Source organism: Orcinus orca, chromosome 1 (genome assembly GCF_937001465.1).
Source record: "Orcinus orca chromosome 1, mOrcOrc1.1, whole genome shotgun sequence".
Lineage (NCBI taxonomy): Eukaryota > Metazoa > Chordata > Mammalia > Artiodactyla > Delphinidae > Orcinus > Orcinus orca.
Window position 1 is genome coordinate 84,189,148 of NC_064559.1, and position 8,410 is coordinate 84,197,557.

The window sequence follows — 8,410 nt, forward strand, 5'->3', positions numbered from 1 at the left end:
GCCACCCCAAAGTTTGGGACGGCTCTGTTTACAAGAACCTCGTTTATGGTACAAGTTCAATATCACAGAAAGCGAAAAATGGATAAAGAAGTTGTGGTACTTATGTACAATGCAATATCACTCAGCAATGAAATCTATGTCATCAGGCCCGTAGCAGCATAATGAGTGGATTCAGGTACGATGACTCTAAGTGAAATAAGTCACACAGAAAACAAACATCATAAGATATCACTAATACACGGAATGTAACCTTGGCTACACAGGAACTGAATTACAAAACAGAACAGGGTCTCAAATGTAGAAAACCAACTTATGCTTGCTTAAGGGGAAAGGTGAGTTGGGGTGCTGCATGAAACCAGAGATTGAAATTAGCACAGATACCATTCCATAAGCCAAATATGTAATAGACAAGAGCTACTCCTTGCTCAACGAAGTGGACTCAACACCCCATATTAAATGCCTAAGAATATACCTGACTAGTAAGAATCTTAAAACCTATGGATTTATATGTCTCTGAAAGAGAATCAAGTGTGTGTACAGCGTTATAAACGCAGCAGTGATAGGATTGGTGAGGTTCGGTGAGCAAATGCAGACCCTTTGAAGTCATATTGCATGGTACCCATTCCCTGGGTCTCAACTCTCCAGGTTTAAGGGATTCTTCCTTCAGCTAAAACATGCATGTGGAACCCAAAGTATGATCCACCGTGTGATCGGGAAACGTGTTCAAATGTGTCTCAGTTTTCAACCCCTGGTACTTGGGAGCAACATTCCAGACGCTTTACTAACACTCTCCCCACTTGGAGAGTCAGTGCCTTTAACCTCCTGTTTGGCCCAGTTTGCAATTTCTGCGTAAGATGAACAGGAATAGGGAGAACCAATGAGAGACTAGCTGGAGGTGTCTGGACGGGCAAATTTAACTCTCATTTCCCACCAGGAAGAGGAATTAACCAAAGGCTCAGCGTGCCGTGCCGGAACCACACTAGGGCCTGAAGCAATCCTGCGGTGTTGTGGCCAGCTCACAAGAAAGCGAGTTGAAGAAAGGAGCTCAGGGGCACTGTAATTCACAAACCTGCAGAGTTATAAATGACAGCTATCGTCCAAAAATATATTGAAGTAAGGCTGCCAACAGGACTTGAAAGCGGGGCAGAATTGCAGGAAACCGATTTCAGGAGGTAGACTGGAATTGCATGTAAAGCATAGGAAAAGAGGCAGAACGTCCACAATGATGCACTTGGCCAAAAAGGGCGTATGCGTTTTTTCCTGAATATATTCAGGAAAAAACGCATACGCCCTTTTTGGCCTACCAAGGAAGCTTGCAAAGGAAATCTGCACTACAATGAAGTCTCACTGCCCCACGATCAAAAGGGCCATCTGAAAAACGTGTAAAATCCAGAAAGGTAGGACAGGCCATGGAGAACTGGGAGCCTTGTTATGCTGATGGTCGGGATGTAAATTGCCAACAGCCACTCTGGAGAAGTGTATGGTGTTTCCTGAAACATCTAAAAACCAAAGCAACAGAGCCTAGTGCTCTACCACTTATGGTCCTATAGCTTAGGGAAATTAAAATAAAAAAGACACAGCCACCCCAAAGTTTGGGACAGCTCTGTTTACAAGAACATCGTTTACGGTACAAGTTCAATATCACAGAAAGCGAAAAATGGATAAAGAAGTTGTGGTACATACGTACAAAGCAATATCACTCAGCAATGAAATCTATGTCATCAGGCCCATAGCAGTATAATGATTGGATTCAGGTACGATGATTCTAAGTGAAATAAGTCACACAGAAAAAGAAACATCATAAGATATCACTAATACACGGAATGTAAACTTGGCTACACAGGAACTGAATTACAAAACAGAACAGGGTCTCAAATGTAGAAAACCCACTTATGCTTGCTTAAGGGGAAATGTGAGTTGGGGTGCTGCATAAAACCAGAGATTGAAATTAGCAGAGATACCGTTCCATAAGCCAAATACGTAATAGACAAGAGCTACTCCTTGCTCAACGAAGAGGACACAACACCACATATTAAACGCCTAAGAATATACCTGACTAGTAAGAATCTTAAAACCTATGGATTTATATGTCTCCGAAAGACAATCAAGCGTGTGTACTGCGGCATAAACGCAGCAGTGATAGGATTGGTGAGGTTCGGTGAGCAAATGCAGACCCTTTGAAGTCATATTGCATGGTACCTATTCCATGTGTCTCAACTCTCCAGGTTTAAGGTATTCTTCCTTCAGCTAAAACATGCATGTGGAACCCAGAGTATGATCCACCATGTGATTGGGAAACGTGTTCTAATGTGTCTCAGTTTTCGTCCCCTGGTACTCGGGCGCAACATTCCAGACGCTTTACTAACACTCTCCCCACTTGGAGAGTCAGTGCCTTTAACCCCCTGTTTGGCCCAGTTTGCAATTTCTGCGGAAGATGTAGAGGAATAGGGAGAACCAATGAGAGACTAGCTGGCGGTGTCTGGACGGGCAAATTTAACTCTCATTTCCCACCTGGAAGAGGAATTAAGCAGAGGCTCAGCCTGCCGTGCCGGAACCACACTAGGGCCTGAAGCAATCCTGTGGTGTTGCAGCCAGCTCACAAAAAAGCGAGTTGAAAAAGGAGCTCAGGACCACTGTAATTCACAAACCTGCAGAGTTATAAATGACAGCTATCGTCCAAAAATATATTGAAATGAGGCTGACAAGAGGACTTGAAAGAGGGGCAGAATTGCAGGAAACCAATTTCAGGAGGTAGACTGGAATTGCATTTGAAGCATAGGAAAACAGGCAGAACGTCCACAATGATGCACTTGGCCAAAAAGGGCGTATGCGTTTTTTCCTGAATATATTCAGCAAAAAACGCATACGCACTTTTTGGCCAACCAAGCAAGCTTGCAAAGGAAATCTGCACTACAATGAAGTCTCACTTCCCCTCTGTCAAAAGTGCCATCTGAAAAAAGTGTAAAATCCAGAAAGTCAGGACAGGCCATGGAGAACTGGGAGCCTTGTTATGCTGATGGGCGGGATGAAAATTGCCAACAGCCACTCTGGAGAAGTGTATGGTGTTTCCTGAAACATCTAAGGAACAAAGCAACAGAGCCTAGGGCACTTCCACTTATGGTCCTATAGCTTAGGGAAATTAAAATCAAAAAGACACAGCCACCCCAAATTTTGGGACGGCTCTGTTTACAAGAACCTCGTTTACGGTACACGTTCAATATCACAGAAAGTGAAAAATGGATAAAGAAGTTGTGGTACTTACGTACAATGCAATATCACTCAGCAATGAAATCTATGTCATCAGGCCCGTAGCAGCATAATGAGTGGATTCAGGTACGATGATTCTAAGTGAAATAAGTCACACAGAAAAAGAAACATCATAAGATATCACTACTATATGGAATGAAAACTTGGCTACACAGGAACTGAATTACAAAACAGAACAGGGTCTCAAATGTAGAAAACCAACTTATGCTTGCTTAAGGGGAAAGGTGAGTTGGTGTGCTGCATAAAACCAGAGATTGAAATTAGCACAGATACCGTTCCATAAGCCAAATATGTAATAGACAAGAGCTACTCGTTGTTCAACGAAGTGGACTCAAGACGCCATATTAAACGCCTAAGAATATACCTGACTAGTAAGAATCTTAAAACCTATAGATTGATATGTCTCCGAAAGATAATCAAGCGTGTGTACAGTGGCATAAATGCAGCAGTGATAGGATTGGTGAGGTTCGGTGAGCAAATGCAGACCCTTTGAAGTCATATTGCATGGTACCCATTCCATGGGTCTCAACTCTCCAGGTTTAAGGGATTCTTCCTTCAGCTAAAACATGCATGTGGAACCCAGAGTATGATCCACCGTGTGATCGGGAAACGTGTTCAAATGTGTCTCAGTTTTCGTCCCCTGGTACTCGGGTGCAACATTCCAGACGCTTTACTAACACTCTCCCCACTTGGAGAGTCAGTGCCTTTAACCTCCTGTTTGGCCCAGATTGCAATTTCTGCGGAAAATGAACAGGAATAGCGAGAACCAATGAGAGACTAGCTGGAGGTGTCTGGACGGGCAAATTTAACTCTGATTTCCCACCAGGTAGAGGAATTAACCAAAGGCTCAGCGTGCCATGCCGGAACCACACTAGGGCCTGAAGCAATCCTGCGAACTTGCGGCCAGCTCACAAGAAAGCGAGCTGAAGAAAGGAGCTCAGGGGCACTGTCATTCACACACCTGCAGAGTTATAAGTGACAGCTATCGTCCAAAAATATATTGAAGTAAGGCTGCCAAGAGGACTTGAAACCGGGGCAGAATTGCAGGAAACTGATTTCATGAGGTAGACTGGAATTGCATATAAAGCATAGGAAAAGAGGCAGAATGTCCACAATGATGCACTTGGCCAAAAAGGGCGTATGCTTTTCTTCCCGAATATATTCAGGAAAAAACGCATACGCAGTTTTTGGCCAAGAAAGCAAGCTTGCAAATGAAATCTGCACTAGAATGAAGTCTCACTGCCCCCCGGTCAAAAGGGCCATCTGAATAAAGTGTAAAATCCAGAAAGGCAGGACAGGCCATGGAGAACTGGGAGCCTTGTTATGCTGATGGGCGGGATGAAATTTGCCAACAGCCACTCTGGAGAAGTGTATGGTGTTTCCTGAAACATCTAAAAAACAAATCAACAGAGCCTAGGGCACTTCCACTTATGGTCCTATTGCTTAGGGAAATTAAAATCAAAAAGACACAGCCACCCCAAAGTTTGGGATAGCTCTGTTTACAAGAACCTCGTTGACGGTACAAGTTCAATATCGCAGAAAGCGAAAAATGGATAAAGAAGTTGTGGTACTTACGTACAATGCAATATCACTCAGCAATGAAATCTATGTCATCAGGCCCGTAGCAGCATAATGAGTGGATTTAGGTACGATGATTCTAAGTGAAATAAGTCACACAGAAAAAGAAACATCATAAGATATCACTACTACACGGAATATAAACTTGGCTACACAGGAACTGAATTACAAAACAGAACAGGGTCTCAAATGTAGAAAACCAACTTATGCTTGCTTAAGGGGAAAGGTGAGTTGGGGTGCTGCATAAAAGAAGAGATTGAAATTAGCACATATACCGTTCCATAAGCCAAATATGTAATAGACTAGAGCTACTCCTTGCTCAACGAAGTGGACTCAACACCCCATATAAAACGCCTAAGAATATACCTGACTACTAAGAATGTTAAAACCTATGGATTTCTATGTCTCCGAAAGAGAATCAATCGTGTGTACAGTGGCATAAACGCAGCAGTGATAGGATTGGTGAGGTTCGGTGAGCTAATGCAGACCCTTTGAAGTCATATTGCATGGTACCCGTTCCCTGGGTCTCAACTCTCCAGGTTTAAGGGATTCTTCCTTCAGCTAAAACATGCATGTGGAACCCAAAGTATGATCCACCGTGTGATCGGGAAACGTGTTCAAATGTGTCTCAGTTTTCATCCCCTGGTACTCGGGAGCAACATTCCAGACGCTTTACTAACACTCTCCCCACTTGGAGAGTCAGTGCCTTTAAACTCCTGTTTGGCCCAGTTTGCAGTTTCTGCGTAAGATGAACAGGAATAGGGAGAACCAATGAGAGACTAACTGGAGGTGTCTGGACGGGCAAATTTAACTCTCATTTCCCACCAGGAAGAGGAATTAACCAAAGGCTCAGCGTGCTGTGCCGGAACCACACTAGGGCCTGAAGCAATCCTGCTATGTTGTGGCCAGCTCACAAGAAAGCGAGTTGAAGAAAGGAGCTCAGGGGCACTGTCATTCACAAACCTGCAGAGTTATAAATGACAGCTATCCTCCAAAATTATATTGAAGTAAGGCTGCCAAGAGGACTTGAAAGCGGGGCAGAATTGCAGGAAACCGATTTCAGGAGGTAGACTGGAATTGCATGTAAAGCATAGGAAAAGAGGCAGAACGTCCACAATGATGCACTTGGCCAAAAAGGGCGTATGCGTTATTTCCTGAATATATTCAGGAAAAAACGCATACGCCCTTTTTGGCCAACCAAGCAAGCTTGCAAAGGAAATCTGCACTAAAATGAAGTCTCACTTCCCCCCGGTCAAAAGGGCCATCTGAAAAAAGTGTAAAATCCAAAAAGGCAGGACAGGCCATGGAGAACTGGGAGCCTTGTTATGCTGATGGGCGGGATGTAAATTGCCAACGGCCACTCTGGAGAAGTGTATGGTGTTTCCTGAAACATCCAAAAAACAAAACAACAGAGCCTAGGGCACTTCCACTTATGGTCCTATAGCTTAGGGAAATTAAAATCAAAAAGACACAGCCACCCCAAACTTTGGGACGGCTCTGTTTACAAGAACCTCGTTTACGGTACAAGTTCAATATCGCAGAAAGCGAAAAATGGATAAAGAAGTTGTGGTACTTACGTACAATGCAATATCACTCAGCAATGAAATCTATGTCATCAGGCCCATAGCAACATAATGAGTGGATTCAGGTACGATGATTCTAAGTGAAATAAGTCACACAGAAAAACAAACATAATAAGATATCACTACTACACGGAATGTAAACTTGGCTACACAGGAACTGAATTACAAAACAGAACAGGGTCTCAAATGTAGAGAACCAACTTATGCTTGCTTAAGGGGAAAGGTGAGTTGGGGTGCTGCATAAAACCAGAGATTTAAATTAGCACAGATACCGTTCCATAAGCCAAATATGTAACACACAAGAGCTACTCCTTGCTAAACGAAATGGACTCAACACCCAATATTAAACGCCTAAGAATATACCTGACTAGTAAAAATCTCAAAACCTATGGATTGATATGTCTCCGAAAGAGAATCAAGCGTGTGTAGAGCGGCATAAGTGCAGCAGTAATAGGATTGGTGAGGTTCCGTGAGCAAATGCAGACCCTTTGAAGTCATATTGCATGGTACCCATTCCATGGGTCTCAACTCTCCAGGTTTAAGGGATTCTTCCTTCAGCTAAAACATGCATGTGGAACCCAGAGTATGATCCACCGTGTGATCGGGAAACGTGTTCAAATGTGTCTCAGTTTTCGTCCCCTGGTACTTGGGTGCAACATTCCAGATGCTTTACTAACACTCTCCCCACCTTGAGAGTCAGTGCCTTTAACCTCCTGTTTGGCCCAGTTTGCAATTTCTGCAGAAGATGAACAGGAATAGGGAGAACAAATGTGAGACTAGCTGGAGGTGTCTGGACGGGCAAATTTAACTCTCATTTCCCAGCAGGAAGAGGAATTAACCCAAAGCTCAGCGTGCCGTGCCGGAGCTACACTAGGACCTGAAGCAATGCTTCCGGTGTTGCGGCCTGCTCACAAGAAAGCGAGTTGAAGAAAGGAGCTCAGGGGCACTGTAATTCACAAACCTGCAGAGTTATAAATGACAGCTATCGTCCAAAAATATATTGAAGTAAGGCTGCCAAGAGGACTTGAATATGGGGCAGAATTGCAGGAAAGCAATTTCAGGTGGTAGACTGGAATTGCACTCAAAGCATAGGAAAAGAGGCAGAACGTCCACAGTGATGCACTTGGCCAAAAACGGCTTATGCGTTTTTTCCTGAATATATTCTGGAAAAAACGCATACGCACTTTTTGGCCAACCAAGAAAGCTTGCAAAGGAAATCTGCAAAACAATGAAGTCTCACTGCCCCCAGGTCAAAAGGGCCATCTGAAAAAAGTGTAAAATCCAGAAAGGCAGGACAGGCCATGGAGAACTGGGAGCCTTGTTATGCTGATGGACGGGATGTAAATTGCCAACGGCCACTCTGGAGAAGTGTATGGTGTTTCCTGACACATCTAAAAATCAAAGCAACAGAGACTAGGGCACTTCCACTTATGGTCCTATAGCTTAGGGAAATTAAAATCAAAAAGACACAGCCACCCCAAAATTTGGGATGGCTCTGTTTACAAGAACCTCGTTTACGGTACAAGTTCAATATCACAGAAAGTGAAAAATTGATAAAGAGGTTGTGGTACTTACATACAATGCAATATCACTCAGCAATGAAATCTATGTCATCAGGCCCATAGCAGCATAATGAGTGGATTCAGGTACGATGATTCTAAGTGAAATAAGTCACACAGAAAAAGAAACATCATAAGATATCACTACTACACGGAATGTAAACTTGGCTACACAGGAACTGAATTACAAAACAGAACAGGGTCTCAAATGTAGAAAACCAACTTATGGTTGCTTAAGGGGTAAGGTGAGTTGGGGTGCTGCATAAAACCAGAGATTGAAATTAGCACAGATACTGTTCCATAAGCCAAATATGTAATAGACAAGAGCTACTCCTTGCTCAACGAAGTGGACACAACACCCCATATTAAACGCCTAAGAATATACCTGACTAGTAAGAATCTTAAAACCTATGGATTTATATG